This window comes from Numida meleagris, chromosome 2, assembly GCF_002078875.1.
Source record: "Numida meleagris isolate 19003 breed g44 Domestic line chromosome 2, NumMel1.0, whole genome shotgun sequence".
Taxonomy (NCBI): Eukaryota; Metazoa; Chordata; class Aves; order Galliformes; family Numididae; genus Numida; species Numida meleagris.
Genome location: NC_034410.1, coordinates 47302387 through 47325739, shown reverse-complemented (window position 1 = coordinate 47325739; position 23353 = coordinate 47302387). Strand labels below are relative to the sequence as shown.

At 42.5% G+C, this 23353-nt stretch overlaps 1 long non-coding RNA gene across 3 annotated transcripts in view; it reads right to left on the bottom strand.

Moving 5' to 3' along the window:
* The window catches only part of LOC110394229, a 34884-nt gene continuing 12957 nt past the window's right edge, over window positions 1427-23353 (bottom strand). For 2 of the 3 annotated variants that reach the window (XR_002435467.1, XR_002435465.1), the window contains 2 exons: window positions 12865-13067; window positions 1427-2052 (listed from right to left, as the gene is read on the bottom strand). This is a non-coding gene — a long non-coding RNA (uncharacterized LOC110394229). Of the gene's footprint in view, window positions 2053-12864; window positions 13068-20857; window positions 21345-21778; window positions 21918-23353 lie in introns of those variants that run through there. The other variant, XR_002435466.1, reaches the window with a different exon arrangement.

The following is a 23353-nucleotide window of genomic DNA, read 5'->3' as shown; positions in this document are numbered from 1 at the left end:
CTAAAATAACGGCATCCTTTATAATCTTTAATCTCTGCACCATATGGTTGCAGCCAACTGATGCAACTTCCACGCAGGACCCTGCACTTGGTGCACACAGCGATGTGAGGAGCGTTTGGAGATGGGGCTGCCCACTTTTCATACACAGGCACTCATCACTTGCAATATACTGAAATATTCCAGGTCAAATTTCAAGTTCAGGATGACTGTTTTAAGTTTCGCTTAAAGTCATGTAGAAAGCCTGCTTCAATAGAGAACCAATTTAATTTAATGGGAGTTTATAACTTCAGTGTTCTCTAAAGCTTTCAGTGAATAAAAGTGACCTCACGTTTAATTCAATGTCATTTACAATTATTACTCATTCAAAAATGAAGAGGATGGTGATTTCTGCCCATCAGTAACCCTTTCACTTGAATTCATGTTTTTCCCCTTCCCCTTCACAAAATAAAATGTGCTAGCCTTTGTTTCTAAAAGCAATGAATGGAAAACATACAGCACTTCACTGGTGTGAAAAGGAATATTTTCTCTTTTACTTTTTCCCCTTAATTTCACAGATGGGGTCGTAATTATTTTTTCTTTGCATGTATTGCTTGATACCTGCTAGAAGCAGACGGATCTGAGCAGTAGGGCTCTATGCTATAGCCTGGTGGAACCAAAAAGTAAAGCTCTTAGTTGTAAAAAAGGATGGGGCAGTAAGATTGAAAATGTGCCAGTTAAATTAGCTAATCAGTGCTATGCCTAACTTGGCACTTAATTCAATACATTCTTACTGTATTTCCCTTTTTGGCACATGGGGTTTTACTAGCTCTGACTTAGGTTATAGGGACGCATACTGGTCCCCATACTTTATAAATGTATCTGAACAATGCTATCAATCTCCTCTGATTGTGTAGATGAGCTCCTCATCTAGCTGTCATCTCCTTCCTGCCCAGTCTCAGGACAGACTGACCCATTTTTTTTGCAGGACTGTTATGAGTTTTGACTAATCATCTCTTAATAGACAAAGCATTAGGGGTAATGCATTACATTATGCAAGAAGCTAGGAAGTGGACTGGCTCTTCCTATACTACAGACATTTTGAGGAACAAAGATGACAAAGCAATACAGAAGCTAACTGGCTTTTAACAACAGAGACATTACTTTCATAATTCATTTTCCTCAATGTACACATTTAACAAAAAGGCCATCTCCCATCTTTTCAGCAAGGCCCTGCTGGCCTCTCAGTTACAGATGTGACATGCCACCAGCTGCTCTGCTCCTGCAGGGACACAATAGCAGCAGGTAGGGCTCTCTGACCAGATGCTCACTCTGGCAGGAGGTGGCATGTGAATTTTGGGATGGCACTTGTACCCTAGATGACTCCAGCCTTCTGGAGCCACAGCCTTCTGTCAGGGCCCTCTCTCTCCACAAAACCCGTCTGGGCTGATTAATGATGCCACTGCCCCCTTGACCTGCTCCCACCCCCTAGCAGGCAGTGGGGATGGGAGATATTTGTCCCCATGTGGTTCCTCCCAGAGAGCAATGACCCCAGCAGATATCCTCCTTGCAGTGCTGAGGCTGTGGTTTGGTTTGCAGTGCCAAAACGTAGTTGTTGGCTACAGTCCCCAGATGTCTTTTTCTGTTTATATTTCCCCCTATCAAGGCTTCTTCTAACACCCGCAGTATCAGGGTTTGGGGGAGGCAGAGCTATATCCTGGGACTACCTTGAACATCCATTTTCCAGCATAAGGGCAGGGGCCTTTTGATGTCAGACAGTGCTGTAGGATGCAGAGGTGATTTTCCTTCTGAATTGGCTCTCCCCATGTCTCCGGTTCAGTATCTTGAACTCAGCACCAAACTCTTTCCCTGATAACTGTAATTAATGGCTTTTGGAGAATGTTTGGAGAGGATACAGCATAGTATCTCGCCAGTTCACAGACTGTGGAGAGTTGCAGTGATCTCGGATTTGATGTCCCCAGGTCTATACGCCTCACATGCTGCTTACACTGCTGCTGATGTGTCCTGCATATCGTCTTTCTGAAGAAGGTCATGAAATAGGGGCGACGAGGACACCTAAAGGGTGGTGGGTAGAAGAAGAGATAGAGGGAGACAGAGGCATTGCTCAGGTGTGGGAAGAGCAGATCTTGTAATTCTTTCTTCCTTGTTAGTCCAAGAATTTCTTGTAATAAATTCAGTGAAAACCCTTTTACTTTAATGAGAGCTCCCGAGAAGTTTATTGGAAAATGACCTACTGACCCTTAGGACCCAAAAGAGTCAGAGCGTCTGGGCCATGGCATAAGACTTTGAGGGTGTTAGGAAGGACTGGAAATCACATAGGCACTCCTGAATTTACAACCCCCTTCCAAAAGCAACTTGGGTTCTTGGAAGCAGAGCTCAGCAAGAAAAATGTACTGGGCAAATTATAACAATTCTGAAACTGATATGAGTTTCCAAGTGTTTTAGGCAAAAGGTAGTAAAATTATGACTTAAAATGATGACTACAATTATTTTGGACTATATCTCCTATTTTGGACTATATCTTCCTAGCTTAGGTTTTAAACAAAGGATATGAGAATGAAACATCAGTTTGTTTCAGATTAAACTAAAAACACTCTGGATTATTTCAATCCAAAGCATCTTTTCTTGGTGTTTTTTTTTTTCATTTGTTTTGCATTTTTTTTTCATTAGGCAGTAAAAAAAGTAATTTTGTGCTGATACAGATTGATTCATTTTTAAATCACAAGCCAAAAACAACAACAACAAATAATCGCATTCTTGTATCTCAAAGTCAGACACAGCATTGCCTGCATGGAAGGTCAATGAACTTGGGCTTTCCAGTGATGCTAGCATTCCTGAATGCACATGACAATCTTTCCTTACTAGTCCTGAGTTGGTAAATCCATGGTTACATTTCCAAAGACACTAGCTTCATTTTCAGAGGGCATGCGTATCCCCTAAACAGCTGAAACTCCCACTGAGCCTGCTGGGTCATCTTTCAAAGAAGAAAAATCAAACCAGTTGAACTGAGGGTAATGGATGGTTTCTGACAAAGCATTACATATTGCCTCTAGTGCACCAAATTCCAAACTTTAATCCTCAATACATTTGCCTACTTGCTTTGTGGGTTGAAATACATCAGTAGAAAGTGGGTAAAAGACCAACTTGTCTTATTACATTACCCTCCTTCAACAACCAAGTCAGAAGGAGGGTATCAGCTTATAACAACCTGCACCTGTTTTGATCAGCCAACAATTTTCCACAGCCAGAAGTTGCCTCCAACATTTATTGTATAAACTGCAGATTGAGTTTGAAATAGAAACCCCTTGGCTAAAAAACTGTTATAGATAACACTCAGTGCACTGAGTAGAAGGTGTTACCATTTACAACATGAGGGACACTAAAGAGATCAATAGCTTGTGCTAAAAAACAGAATTATTGTAATGTTACCTGTTACATTTATGGGGAAGGTTCTTCTAGTACTCCAAACTGTTAAAGTTTTGTTGGAGTAGAAGAACATCAACACAAGTAATTACAGTGTGAATATTTTCAATAATCCTAATAAGATCTCATGCGTCTGCACTTTTTTCAATGCAGTAGTGAGGAGTAAGCATATTTGCATCTCAAGAAACGTATGGGCCATTTACGATTCCAAATATTTTCCTGTCTTCCAGTATGACTGAAAAGATCATAATAGCAGATTTGATTTTTTCTTTAATCCTTTTCAGAAATTCAATCAGCTCTGACATCTCTATTTTTTTTCCAAAAAGTGAAATCTTTGAATCAATTTTTAATAAGATTGTAATTGACAAATCCATTGGAACATTAGTGAACATTTAAATACTAATTAGCTAAGCCACTGCTAATCTCCCCTCAGCAGAGCTCACAGACACAAATGTCAATTAAACCTGAGTTTGTCCCCAAGGAAGGAAAGGTCAGAGGGGAGTGTTCAGTCAGCTGTGAGATTATGTTAACACAGCGTTAGGAGTAATAATCTCTGCAGAAAAAAAAAAGCTAAACTTTCCTTTTTTGTGTGTGTGTTTTTGAATAATTACATTATCTGTAGAGTGGGGAGAGGAGAAACAAGGGAAGAATAACAAGACAGGAATCGACAACTGTTGTCTCTTTAGCAACAAACTAAACACCCATCAATCTCTTGCCTAAGGAGTCAGGAGAGAGTTCCTTGCTTATAGCTCAGGCACTGAGTATCTCAGGAAAACTCATTTGTTTCCACCAAGCGAAGATTCAGGTTTCAATTTTCTCCTGGAATCACTGGAAAAATGTTTGAATTTGATTTTATTTCTTCTCTAGCAGCACCTTGCCCCTTCCCAAAGGAAAGACCATCACAGGCCCTCACACTCGTCCATCCTTCCCAAGACCTGCAAATCTATTTGCTGTGGCCAGCAAACAGAGGACAGTAAAGTAAGTGCTGTATGTTCATCGCACTCTCCCACTTTGCCTTTTGCTGTCCAGAGCACTTTATTCCAGTTCTGCACTTAAGCAGGCAGATGGTTTTGAGCACATAAACCCCATTAAAGTCAAGGGATTTCTCCTGTGCTGCGAATTACGCAATTGCTTAAGTGCATCAGTAGACTGAAGTCGTAACTCATTAGAACTGGCAGCACAGGGGGACGTTTAAGCAAATGCTGCAATGTTTCACAGGTTATTTATTTATGTTGTATTGATGGGCTTCAGCACCTATTTAAAGTTAAGCACTTGCTTCCTCAACAAGAGCTGCAGATACCTTTGTTTCTGCTTCTATGTAGTGTCCCTTCTTCCCTACAGTCTTCCAAGGAGAGACCGTCATGGAGAGCATCTCCTGAACATCAGAAGAGCAGCTCAACAGATAACACAAAATCAATCATTTCTAACAAGGAGGGAAAGCACGCCATAGACATCTCCTGACCCCAGCCACAGTTGGAAGAAGCGTATAGATAAACACCTCCCTCTTATCAGAATATGGCAACATGGTTCGCATATCAGCCAGTTTTGTTAAATTGTTACAATTTATATAAAATTTGTGACAGAGGATGGGAAGCCTAGAGCACGGTACAGTTGCAGCTACAGCCAATATAGCAGCATGCAGAAAGTGCAAATCACTATGGGAAGTGTTTTAAAACAGCATAGCCTGGTGGGGTCTAACATGCAGCATATGGATTCTCCCTGCTCTGGGAAAGCCTTAGCATCAGAGCCTCTTAATCATGCTTAAACAACCACCCAACCAAACAAAAAAAATCTTATAAAATCATTTTTCCAAAAATCAAGAGTTTTTTTTTTAAATCATATCTTCAAGAAAAAAAGTCTGCCCATGTACTATTACACTGGTTAGAAAGCTGTATATAAGTTGATTTACTTAGGAGTTCTGCAGAAATCTCAGCAGAGAAAAATATTACAGCTTGCTGTCATAATTTTCTAGAGTTTGTGTTTTCATAGATTTGTAATGCTCCAAGCTAGGAGGAGCCATTCTGTCATCTAGTCTGACCTGTTGTACATCACAGGTCATTACATTTCACCAAGTTCCCTCTGCATCGAGTCCAATAACTTGTGTTTTGCTAGACTATCTCCAGAAAGACATCCATCTGGATGTAAAGACTTTAGGGGCCAGAGAATCCGCCCTCCGCTTCCAGTTCCAGCGATTAGGCTCACTCTAATAGAAATATGTGTTATTTTCAGCTTAATTTGTCCAGCTTCACCTTCCAGCCACAGACTCCGGTTATGCCTTGCTTCACTGGACTGTAAAGCCCTTTGGCGTTCTGCCTTCTCCTCCTGCAATGACATCTCTCAGGAGTACCTTTATGGAGTATAAACACACATAAGCAGCTCCATCTAAGTCTCTCCCTCTAACCCTTGATTCTGTTTTACAGCTTTTTCTGTGTTCTCTGAGTATACATCTTACAGGCAGAACCCGCTGAACCTGCGTTCTCATCAGTTGCCACTACAGACAAGCTCAGAAATGATTCTATTTAATCAAGTATTACTGGTAAAGAGAACTTGATTATTATGCTGTGATCCTCTGCTTGCTTTCTGGTCCAATATAACCAGTAAAGCTTTTTTTTTTTTTTTTTTTTTTTTTTTTAAGGGAACAGCCCCCCCTTCCCTGTAGATGAGGTCTGTATTTTTTTATTCTAAGGCACACAAACTTGTATTTCCTTTCCTTTCCTTTCACTGGGCTGTGCTTAAAAAGTCACTCAGGCCAGTTTATATCACTGCTTAGTCTTCCTGACTTTAACCATTCAGACAGTCTTTGCCTTATCTCCAGGTTATTATTTTACTTCAAATCACCGATAAAGATGTTGAACTGCCAGGTCAAATACAAATTGCCACTGAACCAAACCAGAAAAATCCACCTTCAATTAAAATTCCTCCTTTAATTCCAAATTCTTTCAAGATTTAGTCTGTCTAATGTATACCTTATCAACAATGTGCAATGCTAATTTATTTATGAAAAAACAGCAGGGAAGGTGGTGTGCCTGATGTCTTACAAAATTGTGTTACTTCCTAAACTTTGTAATTTCCAGCAGAGAAAGAAATCAGTATTGATCCAAGATCTGATATTTATTCTGTCTTTGCATACTTCGTTAGCAGAGCCTCATAGAAAATCATTCATGATTTTGACTGGGTCTGCTGTTAGCTGGTTTAAGTTATCCCACTTACTCTCGTGGCTACTGCCTATTTAATATGTAAATATTGGTAGTTTTACAGAGTGTCCCATGTCCCAGGTCTTCTGTGGTCTAAAATTCAGACAAGATGAGCCGACAATCACATATTTATGGTCTAAAGATGCCTATTTTGCAACCACTTGTGCATGCAAAGAACCACATTCATGTGGCCTTACTTAAGTAATTCATGGGTCTTTAGCAAGAAAGGTCTTGAAACACACATTTTAAAAACCATGGGAACCAAAACCAGAGGACTTTACAAGGAGTGAGGTGATGTGGTGAGATTAGTACAAGTGTAGATTATCCTCACTTGAGAACACTTAAATCCTTCAGTCATTTTGCATGAGAAATGGCCACTGAGCCAATGTGACTGGCTTATGCCTGAAGATGCTTTTTCTGCACTGGAGGCTGTAGGTGTAGAGAAACACTAATAAGGTTACGCCCAGTGAATTAAATCCACTGTGGGGTATCCTTAGGTCAGAAAGACACATGCACACACCAAAATGCTTATTTTGTCCTTCGTTCCAATGCTGGCAGCCCCGAGCAGTGGACTTATCAGCTCTTCTCCCCCTTGAGCATCGCACATGCCAGCAGGGAGCGTGCCCACATCCCATCCCAGAGGGCTGCATGTCACCCTGCAGTATCTTGTTGGGTTCCAGACCTTTTCCTTAAAATTATCACATTCCACTTCCAGTCATCACGAGGCTGGGTCACACTTGCCAAAACTGACAGAGCTGCAATTTCGATATGTCAAAATTATTACGTAAGCAGAAATCTCATTGTCCCTGATAGCTTCCCCTCCAGCATATACAGCATTATCCGATAAAGCCCATATTTGCTCCAAAACTGAAATGATACAGATGTGGTTCTTACTGTACCAGAAAGAACACAGCTGTAGGAGTTGCACAAAGATCCTGACTTCAACTTTAATCTCCAGATAACTTCTAGTACATAATGTGCTCAGCACCAGGGGAAATATCAAAGGGTACTCCCAAATAATATTCTCATACAGTATCTTGCTAACAGCAGACAAAATCCTCAGCTAGCATGAATCAGTGAAGCCAAAGTACTTTGTCTCAGTGGGAATCTTGTTCAGCATCATGTAAATGGAATTAATGTGGCCTTGCTTGCCTCTAAAATGTAACCAAATGAAAAAATGTCTATGGGGCTGCAGCAAGGAGAAGCTGGGATTTACCTGCAACATGCGTTGGTCTTTTAACTTGTGTTGAAACTGGGGCCTGAGATGATGGTTCCAGTGTGGAAACCCAGATTGATTAGATACCAAACCTGCAGCATGTCTTTCATCCCTGAGTGGCTTACAGACATTATTGTTGCAGCCTGCTTTCACTGATAGCTTCCCATGTAGACACATACAGCGTTTCCCAGAGGCCTGGGCTACAGCTCAGTGCAGCATCTTACAAATGTGCGTCAGGGCCATCACTTAGGCATCATCCAGGGGATGGGCTTTGTTTACCTGGGCAGCACCCTTACACATTTAAAAATGTAGATCAAGGTACCTTGTAGATTCTCAACTATTCAGTCCAGCCCTCAACAATCCAGTGGAGCCTAGGCAGCATCATTATGTTTTGAATATATAGCCAGTGTGCTAAGAACACATCATTTTGGTTGTTTGTGTGAAGGCAGCAGATTTTACAGTTGGACCTGGGACATTTTTCACAAGTCTTTTCTTTCTGCTGCACCTCCTTCTTCTCACTCCTGTCTGACCCTTGCTACTGGCCCCGGCAACTCATGTAGTGACAAACCAAATGCACTCTGTGCAGCAGCCACACAGCCTCCAACTAGAGCCAGGTAAGCCCTCTCTCAATGGGACAGCCATGCTCCAGGCCTGATCCAGAGCCTCCAGCAGCTCTCCAGAGCACCAGGGCCATGCACATGCTCTGCAAAGGGGGTGAAGGACCACTGCTGTGGGACCCACAGAAATCTATTCTGGCACATTGTTTCCACACAAGCAAGCTGCAGTATGCAGTGGTTCCCACATCCTGGATAAACCTCCCTACCCTCCTCTGATTACTGCTAACTCATACTCTCCAGAGCTGATTTATCCCAGACCTTGTAAAAGTGCTTCAGAGCAACCAACGCATGTTGCTTTCCGAGTGCATCAGATTCCTTCCAGCACCAGGTATTTTAAAAAGACACAGCCTCGTGGAGGATGCCTCTCCCAGTCCAACTCCTACATACAAAGGCTTTGCACTTATCTTAAATCACACAGGATGTCAGATGTGCTAGGCTATCATCACTCCTATTATTATTAGCACTGGCAGGATCAAGATTTCCTTATTCTTATTTCTGCTTCACATTCTGAATGGGTAAAAGAGAGAAAGGGCAGCAGGAGGGAGGGAAAAGCTGAGCTTCTTACAGGACCATGGCAGGAGAAAGGCAGAAGCTGGAGTAAAATACCAGATTTCCCTAAACCACTTCCCAGAGCACCATGCATTCGGTCACTTTCTTGCTCTACATCTCCCCTGATGTCCTGTTCCCACCTGGCATCTACTTTCCAGGATCCATGGAGCAAGGTACAGGTCACCGTAGCTCTGCCTCCTCTTGGCATCTAGGCTGCATTTTGCCAAACCCATCATCAGTGAAGAGATACCCCCACCTCAGTGGGCCAAGGGCAGGCAGAGGAGGTCACCTGCCCGTGCTCAGCTAAGATCAGGATGAACTCTTCCTAATAACCTAAAACCTAGCAACAGTAAGACATCACTCTGTTGTATCCCAGAGAAAAGGTGTGCTAAGAGATAACAAGCTGAGCCTAACCTGGCTTCTCTGAGCCCTCCAAACACATTGTGCTGCTCTTTCAAAGACACTACATTTCACCTGGAGAAATAAACTCAAGAGAGAAATCAACCTTAAACACTCCCACATGTAAATACACTCCCATAACAGTGAAAATGGAACGTACCCAGCAACAGAAGCACTTGACTTTCTCCTAACTTGTCTGGTAGGAAAAGAAGGAGGTGATGAAAGAAGAGCAGAACACAGATCTTTTGTTCTTATTCCCTGGCAGCACATCCATTCTGACCCCAGAACAGCAGTATGTGGGCCTGCCTCCTGGTGCTGGCACCCAGGTGCTCTACAAAGAGCAGTATTCCCTGCCCCAGCCATTTTATGGGCTAAGAACTGTTTAAATGTTAACACTAATTACATAGGTCAAGCCAAAAGTATTGCCCCCTGTTTATTTCCAAGGAAACTACAACAGATACAAAGAGCACAATAACACTACCTGGTAGAGCAAATTCTCAGCTACAAAACACTTTTTCAACATAGTCATCACCATTAGACAATCTGCACAGATAAGCTGATTGATAGGCTCTTCATGGTGTGACTACTATGATTGGCCATCTAGAATGTGGCTAGTCTTTCATGTCCTTGTCACCACTGCTGAAACACACCACCCACTGCCTCACTGTGCTCACGCACCGGTTGGTCTCCATAAACATTCAGCAAGTGCCAATGAAAGTCAGTGAGCGTCATTTTTTCCGCATGGAGAAATACAATGACACACCTTTACTTCAGACATACTTCCATGTCAAACACCATTTGGTCAGACTGCCTCTCTGCTGTTATCTGTTTCACAGCAACAACTTGTAATGGGATATTGGCAGGAAGGTTCAACCTCTACTGCCATACCACCAACATCCACCTCTGACATTGTGGGCTGACATAATAAAATGGGAAGCATTACTTTCAGAGCAGCCCTCATATTTGTATTGGCACACCTGCTTTTGAGGTGTAATGGAGATGCATGTACCTTTCTCCTTCACCTTACACCACACAGGTACATTTTAGTCCATTACAAACATAATAATGCACACATTAATTTACGTAGGAATAGTTATCTACTACAAAGAGTGCAAGTACCAACCTCTTAGCATGATTAGAACCAGAGGGACTATTCATTGGATTCTGGATAAAGCCCCAGTTTACAGAGTTTCTATGCTGACAGATCAGTGAAGCTTCAGCAGTGCTTTTCTCTCCAAAACAGCAGATCCCCATCATTCCTGACATGAGGCAGGACACCATAGTAAACAATCAGATGTCTGCACTAAACAACACCTCTCTCACCAAATACCCATCCCACAGACTTAACATAATGAGTTATTGTCCTCTTGAAAAGCAGCAGACGCACTGAACATTCTCATTAAGAAAGCAGGGCATTTTTTTTCTATAAAACTTCAGCCTCCATAACTATTGTAACTGGTACAAAGGGAGAAGTGGAGTATTTTAGTAGCCAGAGGACAAATTCACAGCTTCACCATTTGCTGTTGCCCAACTGAGTGAAAAAATGAAAGAGAAGGAATATTTGCAGCACTGAATAACATTTTCTTGTTTTCTTTTTGAGAGTACCACTCTTGCTGTGGGACGGGGTGATTTTCCTCCCCCCACCTTGTCTGAATACATTGATTCAGCTTGCTTTCAAAACTCATGACAAAACATCCTCAGCCAAAACTCCAGCCCACAAAATTCACTGCCCCTAATAACCTGCCAGGGCCCCCGCTTGGCAAGCTTCCACCTGTATTATAAAGCTTCTTGGCTTAATCTACTTTTTAATTGTGTTTTATTTTTATTTTGCTGCCATGAGGTCAGGCACTTATCTGGGATGGATTTGTTGGGGTCATCTCTAAGAGTGACCCTGATATGTTCATTTATATTGAACAGCAAAATGTTTCCTTACCTCTGCAAGAAGTGCAGCTCTAGATGAATGCACAGAGTAACCTCAAGGATGCCTGGCAGACCCAATCACTTTTTCTGTTATGCTGTTTTAAAGTAGACCATGGAAATGCCAGTTGCGGCCAGATTGAAGATACACAGGAGAAAAACAAATGGAGAGGCGAAGGCAGAGCTCTCCCCAGGTCAGCATTAATACAGAGGCACTGTGCAGAATGTCTGCAGTTTGGTCCTGGACACATAGCTTGTGTCACCGATGTGTGAATTAATTGAGCACCACCATGCATCATAATCTCCATGCCACAGGTGAGGAAATGAACCTGCAGATCAGGCATGGAGTGTATTTTTAAAGGATTGTCCAACAGCTGCAATGCCAGATAAAGTGGAAGAAAAATGTTCAGAAACTGAGCTCTGCTAAATAGTCTAATATTCATCCCCTAGTAAGAAACACCACATATGTATTAAGAAATTACAGTGCCTGTTTTTTCAATATAGAACTACCCAGTTTGCTCGCTACCTGCCCTGCAGCCTGCAGAGAAGTTCCCACTCTCCCTATGGAAAGTAAGTTCAGGTTCTGTTGAAAATGATTTTTGATCAATTGAAAATGATTTTTGATCAACTGAAAACCATTTCAATCTTCAGAAAAGAAGGGAAAATCAGTCTCAGAGTTATTAAGTGTTGATTTTCATTCACAATAATATGTTGTGGTTTGACATGACCAAGAAAATTTGTCCTCTCTGATACTCATGGCCTCTTGACCTTATGTAAAGTAATGCATGGCTGCAAGTGATCAGGTAACTTAGATAGTAAGCGACATAAAATAATTTTAGCAATAGTTGTTTTTTCTTTTATTTTCACCATGCCTTGCACAATTTGAAACATTTTAATTCCAGTACCCACTTCCTTTCCCACCTTTGATCAAACGCAGTTAATTCTTGGCCAGAATATAGAACTTCCCTCTGTTAATCTGGAAAAGCAGTTTGTAGATCCAATACAGCATTTTTTTCATTTACAAATGCATTATAACTCAACTTCACCTCACCCACCCAAAAGCTTTTGCCCCTTTTTGGCCACTCCATCCCTCTCAATGCTCAAGCAAGACTTTCATGCTGTAGTGACCATGGGGATGAGCTGCACAGCCATCTCCAAAGGTCAGTGGAGTGGTGGTGGTGGTGAGGCACTCCGGTTTTGGAGAGGGACCATATCCCTGCATGTGACTGTGTGTTCCTGCCCCAAAAACAACCAGTAAACACTTCCCCTGTGACTTAAGCCAGCAGACATTTCCTAGGGCAATGCATATGCATTAGCGCAGCAAGTCCTGGAGAGGGGGACATACCATCCAAGACAGGAAGGATCCAAACTATTTTAGCTGCCTGCACAAAAAGCTGTGCTATGGCATGCCCACATGATGTGTCTGGTGAACAATGCAAGGTGGGTAACTACCTTGCAAAGTAGGGGCTGAGAGGGTGCAAGGATTGGAAAGTGTTTTACCAGATGCAGGAAGATGGAGAGACCACATTTTTTTTTAAGAAATGGTACTTACCGATTGGCACTCCCCAGGTCATTGGTCTCCTGTGCACTCTAGCAGCAAGTTGGCTTTACCACCCAAGCATAAAGTGGGTTCTTCTCCCAGTGCCTTCCCCAGAGGATTTCTGGTGAGACTCCAGGCTAAGAAACATCACAGTGAAGGGACTGAACCCAAACTCCCACTGCTACCAAATTCCAGCAGGTGATAGCATACAGTTTCTGTGGTCACCAAGAAAAAACAAAGCATAGTTAAAATAATGAAGACAAGGACCATCTTTTGACCATTTGGCAGATGAGAAACCTACACATGGTGACTATTTAACATGAGATTAAAGGGATTACTTATTCTACCCTCATTCAATGTGTATTTTGCCCATTACTGAGATGTCATCACATGACTAAGTTTGTCATCTGAAGGAAAGAATGTGTTCCAGGATGCCAGACCTTATTCTGAACTAAAGCTACAAAGAAACACATGCAATGAAGATCTTCAGTATGACATTATTTAATATTTACAAAACATGGGAGCATCTGTATACCTTGAGAATAAGAGAGATGTTGAGATTTTTTTAAAAAACAAAATCACAGATAAAAAGCTAACATGCAAATACAGCTTCTGTTTCTCTGCAAACACAAACTAGCCAAAACTAAGTTTCCAGAAGTACTCAAAAGATCACGTGTCAAAACTGACCTCCTTATTTTGTAATAATTGCATCTTTTTTCGCATAGTAGAAAAGCGTACTTCATTCACTTCCACTTAACCTTGCAGTTCTTCAGTCTCTCTCATTTCACAGGATTGTGTTCCATTGAAAAATATACATGCCTGTGTTAGCTTTTGTTATACTGGGAGCATAAACTCTTTCTGGAGAAATTTCATCACCTTCCTAATAGCAGAGGCTTTCAGGAGACAGTAACAGCCATTTTGCATAATCACCTTGAAATGTCCTAACGGTACGATTTCATTCTATACAGTGATTATATTGTTTCTTCCAGCTTCTTAATGTATGTCCTGTTGGAGACATTGCCCCTTACATTTGAATTGCTTTTCATAGTGGTTTTAAAACAAAAACCTCAAACCAGGAAAGGATCAACACTTATTTTCCTTACCTGAGCTGTACAAAAATCGCTGATATTGCAATACCAGCAGTTATCAGCAGTGCCATATCCTTTTTCCCTGCAGTGTTATTCTTGGTGCACACAAACCATTGGCTGTCGGACTAAATATTGCTCAACAGGGTTTCCATCTCACATAATGATCCTCAGCTCTGTTCCCTTTTTTCAGTTTTTTGTTCTCTTCATTGACAACTAATCATACCCAGTATCTGCACTCTCTCAAGCACAGAAATGCTCATATTTTGGCATAAAGTCATATACCTGGTAATCCCAGCTGGTTTATTCTGGATCTGGATGCATAAAACTTCTGGGGTCTGATATTCTGTGGTTGTAATGGCAACCTAACACTGACAATGCCCTACGGGGAAATTATTTATTTTACTGTAGCTTTGTTTACTTGTTTATTGAACTGAGTGGTTTTATTGTTAGCTGTTCAGGTTTATAAGTTACTGATCCAAATGATTCCCTAGCCAAATTGCAGAGAGAAACCCCGAGGAGCTGGGCTTTGGTGAGATTGTGTGAGCTGTGTATTAACTGCTCACAATCATTCAATCAAAGCATAGCCAGCAAACTCCATGAAACAAACCCAGCACTCTTGCTCACCATAACCCAGACTGCTTCAGCTTACCATGGGAGCAGTGACTGCGTACATCTCAAACAGTAACTCCAAGTTATCCGCTAAGTGTACCTGAGTAAAACATTTTGCACAAAGAGAACTGTAGTTTGAAAGCAGTAACTCCAAGTACTGGGAGCATCACGTCCTGTCAAAGCAACAGAGCTGCTGCTTTGCTCACTTGAAGTTTCAGCAGGAGTAAGCCAAGCATTACTCTTCAAAATACAAATCACAACTTTGGTGCGTTGTCTTTTTTGCTATGTCCTTGCACCAAGAATTGTAGAATTGCTCGGATTGGAAGGGACCTCAAAGATCATCTAGTTCCAACCTCTTGCCATGGGTAGGGTTGTCAATCACTAAATCAGGCACTAAGATCAGGTTGCTCAGGGCACCATTTGACCTGGTCTTGAACACCTCCAGGGATAAGGCATCCACCCCTCTCCTACTTTCACATAAGAGCACATTTTAGTCTGCTCTTTACCTACATGCCGTATAGCTGCTGTCCTCAAAGTAGGCAGGAATGTTCCACCGAAGAGCAACTCTTCCTAGTGCTTGTATATAAATTGCAGCAGAAAAAGAAACTTATTCAGCAGCTCATCACAGTTGCCCTGGCACCACTGAAAGTAAGTTAGAGCCACTGCCCCTGTTCTGGCAGAACACCCAGGCATCAGACTGTGGGCTTTCTCTCATGCACACATCCAGTCCTCCTTTCTGCTACTACTGCAGCATCATGGTGAATTTTTGCAGTCTTGCACTAGTACAAGGGAAGGAGAGGGAGAATTATCTTCAGACAGCTCTACCCAATTTTGTAAAATATGTTTGTAGGAGCAAGAAGCAGCATCCCTGAAACAGCAGGAAGAGCAATGGAGAACCAGACGCACATCCCCAAACACTGGCTGTATATGAACATGCCCAGCTGGAGCTTCTGTGGTATTTGAAAGGACAGTAAGCCCTGAAGAGCCTGAATGTTCACAGGGGAGCTTATCAGTTGTTGATGAGGCCCTGTCCAGCCCTACAGACAGCCAGTTTCCTTCTGCACTGGGGCACTAGTTTGCTGTGGAGCCAGCAGAAAGGTGATAAGCTGCGGAGAAGATTTTTTAGGAGTCTTGCCTATCTTTCACACCAAGTGGCCAGAGCACATTTTCCACAGTTGCCACTTACAGATAGGCTGGCTGCTCTCGGATAAGGCTGAGAAAGAAATAGGAAAATAGGTTCCAGTTACCTTCCTTTCACAGTCCCAGAGGAATCAGATGTTAGGTCTGACTTTTTTTTTTCCCTCTCCATTTAAATATATAAATCTCCCATGGCTTATAGCTGCGCCAGACAAGGTAGCTCTGGAATCAGCTCTGAGCAAGAGACATTTCAGAGCAGCAATCAGCCTGCAACTGCCAGGCAGGAAAAGGCTGTGAGCTCTGCCAGCTGATAGTGAGTGCCTCACTAATCCGAGCTGAGAAACCCCTCAGAGAAAATGCCTTCTTGCAAAGTTTGCATTTTGCCAAACTGTGAGTGACTCTTTTGGGGCTGGGTACTGAGTGACCCTGAGCGGGATGAGTCCCCGCTCCCCCAGAACGTGAGGCCTGGCTTTGGGATGGAACGGTGCCATCCCTTACTCTCTGGGCTGTGCCTTCAGATCCTGTGGGAAATGCAATAGGCGATGGCTGAGGTTGGTGCTGAGGAGATAACACTGGAAAATGCCATGGGGGGCTCAGGCTGATGCATCTCCATCTGCAAGTCTTGCTCTGAACATTTGACCCTCTTGCAGTGGTTGGAAGTGTAATGGTGTTATCCCTGCTGCACTTTTCCTGGGTTGCACTTGCACCCTAGCATGTTAAAACATTTCACCCTCAACTTCTGAGAGCAACAAGAGCCATCTCAAGCTATTTGTATATATTTGTGTTCTGTGCTCCCATAGGACGCTGTCATTAGCGCATAACAGTGCAGAATAACTGCAGATCTGACATCCTGTACAATTACCGTGATTTTGCATTAAACAGGGAGGAAATGCTCCATGAACTGCAATATTGTGTCAGCCTCTCTCTGCATTTAAGGGAGGCATCCTCCTTACTGCCTGCCTCCAAAGAGCTCCAAACAGATGAGCTATTCAAGAAAAAGGCTACGTGATGATGCAAGGATCCAGCTCTAAGGCAGAAATGTGCAATAATGAGTCCTGCATTTGAGTTCTGCAATGGCAACGCTTTTGAGTGCTGCCAGTATTCTGGGGACAACGTGTTAACAAGGAAATGACTGAAGGGGAGAAAAAAGGATTTCAAAAGTTTTGTTCTTGATTCAAACTACCCCTGGAGTCTAGGCGTGCATTTCCAAGTTGTTCACATCTTTGTTTTATGTGAACATTAATATCTTCCAATTCTTGGAAATGTCAAGGAAACATCAATAAGAAAAGATCTTCTCCCTGCAAGCTACTGCAGTTGCTTTGCCCTGCTGGTGCAGGGAAGTTGATGCAAGGACTGAAGGACCTGCCCACACCACCACCTTTTTCCCTACAATCTTCTCTCTGAATTAGGATGAATACAAAGAGGCTGTGCACATTGCTCTCCTTCCATGTGAAATGCTATCCCAGCCGCTTATTCTCACCCACCAAATTACTGCAACAGATGGGCACTGCCCTCACCAAGCCCCAGCATTGAGACAGAATTACAGCCCTGTGGAAGGCTCGTGCTGCCCATACTGAGTAAGGTGTGGGGAGGCAAACCCATTGCTAACTAACTGCTTCTTGTGATGCCTCTGCATGGCAGGAAGCATGTCGGCACAGGGCTCATGCAGTGCCAGGCGCAAGGCAGCCTTGATGCATACCAGAGAAGAGCACTGCTTTGGCAGCAAAGACTGCATGAAACCAAGCACTTGGGGTTTTGTAAGTTGGGTTTGGCCCTGCTTTTTGGCATGGCTCCCTCCTTCTGGCTCACTTGCCTGCCCTCTGCAGTCCTCTAGCCCACAAAGGGAGGGGAAAATGGGATTCATTCTTTTTTCCTCCAGTGCAGGATACCAGTGATTTCCACACAGCCTTCCAGCCCCAAAATGGGCTTCTCCCACTCAAGCAGTACCAGAGGATGCTGCCCTGGAGGCAGAAAACATTCCCTGAGCCAGCAATCAAGAATTCATGGGGGAAAAAATGAAATGGGGGTGAGACTTCCCCTTGGAGTGACTTACCTTAGTCACAATGAAGTGGCTGCTGACCTCTGTACTGCTAAGAAGGGAAAAGCCAAGCCTACAGGCTTTCACTCCCCCTTGGCACAGACAATTAACGAGGCTCCACTACAGCTTAATTGCTGTGTCTCCCACTCCCTGCAAAACCACCTCTGTGACCCCTCTGTCTGACAGCAGCAGGAGCACTGCCCTGACCATGGCTTTCTTGTGGATATCAAGGAAGCTCAGCACAGGGGTGCAAACTGACAAGTCAGAAGGGCCCACTCTGCAGTTGCCAGAAAACTGTACTCCTGTTGGTTTCCCTCTGCAGCTGAAAACCCAGTGTGCAGTACAGAAGAGTATTTGCCTCTGCCCTCCCATTTACCCAATGGTGCCACATGTACAAAAGTACATCTCTTGTAAGGCCAGCCGCATCAGAAGGACAGATACTGGGGACTTTTCCAACCTTTGTGATCCTTTGATTCTAAGATCATCTAGTCCAACTGTGAACCCATAGCCACTATGCCCACTGAACTATGTCTCTCAGTGTCACATCTACACATTTCTTGAACACCTCCAGGGACAGTGACTCCACCACCTCCCTGGGCAGCCTGTTCCAGTGCCCAACAATTCTTTCTGAGAAGTTTTTCTTAATATCCAACCTGAACCTCCCCAGGCACAATCTAAGGCCACTACCTCTCATCCTATCACTAGTTACCTGGGAGAATATCATACCACCACAGCCACAGCAGTATTTTCATACATTCTCATCTGCAAAACATTTGTTCCTTGCAGTACCCTGATGAAGCCATATACACTATTTCAATGACAGAGGTAAGAGATCAGCACCAGCTTTTCCTACAATAGGTCTGCAACCCTGATGCAAAAGCATGTTATCTTACAGGTCGGTATTCCAGCAGGGAGATTGTATTAATTACTACCTTATACCTGATAAGAAAATAGCTCAAAACATAGAGCACAAGAGGAAATTTTTTTACTGAATTCACACCATTTTTTACAGTTCTTAATATGATGAGTACCCTATCAATTACAAAAGGTAGCTGTATAATTAATGCAGTTAGGGGGACTGCAATAGCTGCCTGAGTTGGGCCTTGAACAAGTTAAAACATCTCAGTTCACAGGTGGTAAGAGTAAATCAGACAACCTTTCATGCACTGTGGCCAGCAGAGCAGTCACAACGCTTACTGTCATCACCCAGTCCAACCCTTACGTCTAACTGCAACATTTGCCCAGAGTATTCACCTACCACAGCTAGATTGATTCTAATTATTGATGGACAAGAAGAAAAAGAAAAATATGACTCTGCTCTGATTTAACTTCTAGAACAAAGGGTAGCCCCAGCAGGGGTTGGAAATAAATAGATAAATAAAAGCCTCAAGACATGCTATTGAATTTGTCAGTGCATCACATGCTGCTGGCCAGATCTTCCACTATAAAGAGCCTCCAGTGTGGTCCAAAACAATAACAGGGTACTTGTCAGGCAGGAAGAAAATGCACAGAGTTCCATTATGCTGAGGGACACCAAAAAACTGGAGAACAGACAGTGGAAAAACACATTAATGTAGCCCTGTAGCACAGCTCTGCCAATTTCAGAGTGAAAAACAAAAGGACTGTAACCTATACTGGATAATATCAGAGACCATAGTAAAAAGGTTAAAAGAAATCATCCATTCCTACCACATGTTTATGGCTTGCCTTTGCTTAGACTTAAAAGCATAAGGGCTCATTTTTCCTCTTGATCAGTAGTTTGGGGGATATTTGTCATCGTTTGGTACTAAATGTTGTTTTTCTTCAAAGAGCTGAAGTGGACTTCAGTGCAGAATTGAGATGTTGGTCACTCCAGGAGATGAAACACCAAATGAGCATGCAAACAGCATGAGCGGAAAAAAATCCCAACAAGACCAGTCTGGCAACAAAGACATACACAGGATCCCTCATAAAATGTGACAATCAGTGTAACAAAGAAATTAAACTCCTGCCAACCTTCTGATAGACAATGTACTCACACTGGGCCTGTGTATTTGCTCCTCTTCCTCTCTGTCTTAACAGGAGACATTGAGCAAAACACTGAGTTCAGCCTGTCAATAAAGATTTATTGGCTTGCTGACAAAGCCTGCCAATTGCCAGCAGCGTAATCACAGAGAGAGACAGCAAAGGCTATAGTGTAAGAGTTGCTCAAGAAAGCATCACTCAGACTGACGGGGCCTAACCATTGTGTACGTTTGCCAAAACTACCAGCTAATTGAGGTGGGAAATGACTTCTCAGGAAGACAGACACTCTTCCTGATCTTGATTAACTCCCTCTGTATTGTGGTTTACAGAAGTATGTCAGCATTCTCCATCAATCTGCCAGCAAGTCTTTTCTCTAACATAGTTCAGCTTGCCACTTGGCCTTTCACTGTGGATAGGTGCTGCCACAGCTGATAGAGCTCCCACACGACATCAGGGAGCAGCACTGCCTCTTTCAGCTGATGCTGACCTTCCCCCTTTGCAATAAAAATGAAGCAAGTCAGCAACTTCAAAAATAATGGTGTCCTGCAGTAGTAGTAGTCATGGGTTTGGAAGTGAATACTTCTCAGGTGTCTTTTCAAAACCTTACTAGGATTGAGAATAGTTATAAGAAGTAAGCAGTAGAGATATGGAAATGTATTGATATTTCTGTGAACCCATGTCGACTGATGCTATTTGCTAAGTATGTTTACAACATTTTAACTCTTAAAAATATCTATTTTCTTGAAATCAATAAGTGATGTTCAAATATCTCAGTAGGAGCCATTCCCATCGCACTCGTCAAGCAAGTACAGTATGGGAGGCAGTTGCAATCTGATGGAGAAGGAACTGGGGCTTACTGTTGGCCACAGGCCACTCAGAAAGCCATACTGCATGCCCTGCAGAGACATCTTTGGTACACATAGGTCTGTACCTCTGGCAGTGCACAGCTGGAGTGCTGCATTAGGTATCAAGTGCTGTACTTGCTACATGCAAAGCTACCTCAAGATTTCTCAACTCTGCAGGCAAAATGCATTTACAGTTACAGAACATCTTCAGTGAAGGGGAAAAAAGGTCCAAGATGGGGAAAGGTTGGCTGAAAGTCATTCTCTTAAAGATCTTTTACCTCTAAACCCTTCCATATGTCCTTTTTTCCTAGGGCGTCTTCCCTTTTCCTAGACCAACACACACCTGTTTCAATTTACATGGGGGCTAGTGATTTGCTCCAAGAAGAGATGTGGACTGCAGAGTCTAGGAGAGGGCACAGAGATATCAAGCAGAGGCTAGTAAACATGGCTTTTAAGGAAAGTTCAAAAGAATCAAAATATCTGCTGTGTTGGTTTTATAGAGGCACAGAAAAGTGATATTTAATTTTCTCACTGGTTATCAGAATCAATGCAATATACAAAATTAAAAAGACAACAATGGCAGCTAGATCCATACATCACTCAGATTTGTAATTTGTAATAGCCTTGTGACTACGACATTCATTGATTTTGAGTTGGGTTGTCAAATGAACGACTCCTTCTGGGTATTTAGTATTGTTTCTTTGGGAAAGATCTTTTGCCATGTCTCTATGCAGCATCAAATTCAGTAAGATCCTCATGCAAAACGAAGGCCTACAGGCAAAAATACAAAGGTTCACTTAAGAAAAATTAACTAGTTATAAATAGCTGCAATAACTTGCAGGCAATGTTCTAATTGCTTAATCTGTCATTTGAGCAACACTAAGCCTACATAATATTCAAGACCCAAAAGAAATTAAAAACAATCTCAGAAACCCACACTTGCTTTTTTCCATTACTCTGGAATTCAGGCAGTTGGTGTTTGAGCTTCATACGTATATATCTTTGCCAGATCATTCAAAGAGGTAAAAGTCTACCAAAAAAAAGCCTCAGTTAACATACAGACTGCTAGTAAACAGTAAGGCTTTTCCTATTTTTATATATACTTTTATATATATATATACACACACATTCATATATATATATGAAGTTCAGCAAATTCAAATTCCTTCTCATTCCTAAATACAGCTATATAGCTAAGTACTAACATTTTATCACCTTCATCACTGCAGTCTTCATGTCTTCCAGTTGTACCATAAGAGACCTAACTTTCTTTTTTTCCTCCCATCCCTAGAGATGAGACTTGAAAGATATTTGCTGTGGTGCTCCACATGCTACCTAACATTACTGAGAGAAAAACATTCAGAGAAAGGTTAGCATGCAAACGGTGTGCATCAAAACCAAATGGAAATGATTTTAAGCTGGAAATTTTGTTACACATTTTCATAGTCAATAAATGAATAGGTACATTTCCCTGAACTTTTCAAAGTAATTTTGTTCCCTTATGCGGGATTGTAGTATCTTTCTTTAATGCAAGTATTCTTGAATGGTTTGCATTGTAGGTGACATAGCCAAAAGCCGTGTAAGTGATCATTCCCAATCATCATAATAGACAGAGAATTTCTCATTACAGAGAATCAATTGTGGATCAGCCTGTGAATGCTGACTTCTTCTTTTCTTTCTTTTTTTTTTTTAAAGACAGGATGGGTTAATTTCCCAGTTCTACACAATTTATCTGTGCTGAGCTGGAAGAGTGTTGAGTGGGAAAGGGTTTCATTGTCCACTAGGGCCTTATGGCTCTTCAACACCCACGACTTCTGCCTCATGTCAAAGAAAAGCAAATAGGTTTATTAAATAGCTGTCAGGCTGAATGAGGCTGTACAGAGAACAAACAGAAGGGAAATTGGATTAGAGGCAGAGTACATGCCACACTAAACAAGGGTACAGATTTACAGTTTTCTGTGTGCAACTGGACAAAGAACTCTGAACATGAGTTTTGGGGAGCTGGGAGCCCAAGTCTGGAGAAGAGGCAGCCCCAGTGATGCAGGGGCTGGGCTCCTCAATAGTTAGTAGGGCATGTATGGGTTCCCCAACTCTTCCAAGCTCCTGGCTGTATTTCTCCAGCAGCCAGACTTGGTTTCCCAGCAAGCCATTCTCCAGCATATCTTTTCAGCACTTAAAATAGAAATCTGCTGTATTCTACTCTCTCTGCATTGAAAAAAATTTTTAAAAAAAATCAAGGTTGGCTTGTTTTTCAAGCCTCTATCTGGATTCTAATCCAGCTTTTGTCACAGTAGCCATGCTGAGTGCTTTTGATGCCATGGTCATCCCACCTAAGGCTTCTGGGAACAGAACTGCCTTGCACATGAGCCACGTTCCAGAGGCACTTCACAAGGGGAGCTGCCCATGGAGAGATATTCACACGCAAAGATTTAAGGAATTAACACAGAATTTCAGTATACTCAGCTGCCCACCTCCCCCAGGGAAGATGCCTTCACTCTGACCTTCCCCAGCCAAAATAACACCATGTAGCCCATAGGTAATGTGAGGGAAAGGATTCACAGCAGAGCCACAGAGAATTAAACTTTCCCTGATAAAAGCTTAGGCGCGCAAGCAGGCTCAGAGAGGTTGGACTCTTTTGCAAGTGACTGATAGTTATTCCCAGGGAGACCCCAGCCAAATTCTCACTGCAGAGGAGGAAGTGGCAAAATATTTTCAGTTGTTTTTAGCTGGAAAAAAGGGAAAAGAAACATAGACTTACTCACCTAAGGGACCGCATGCAC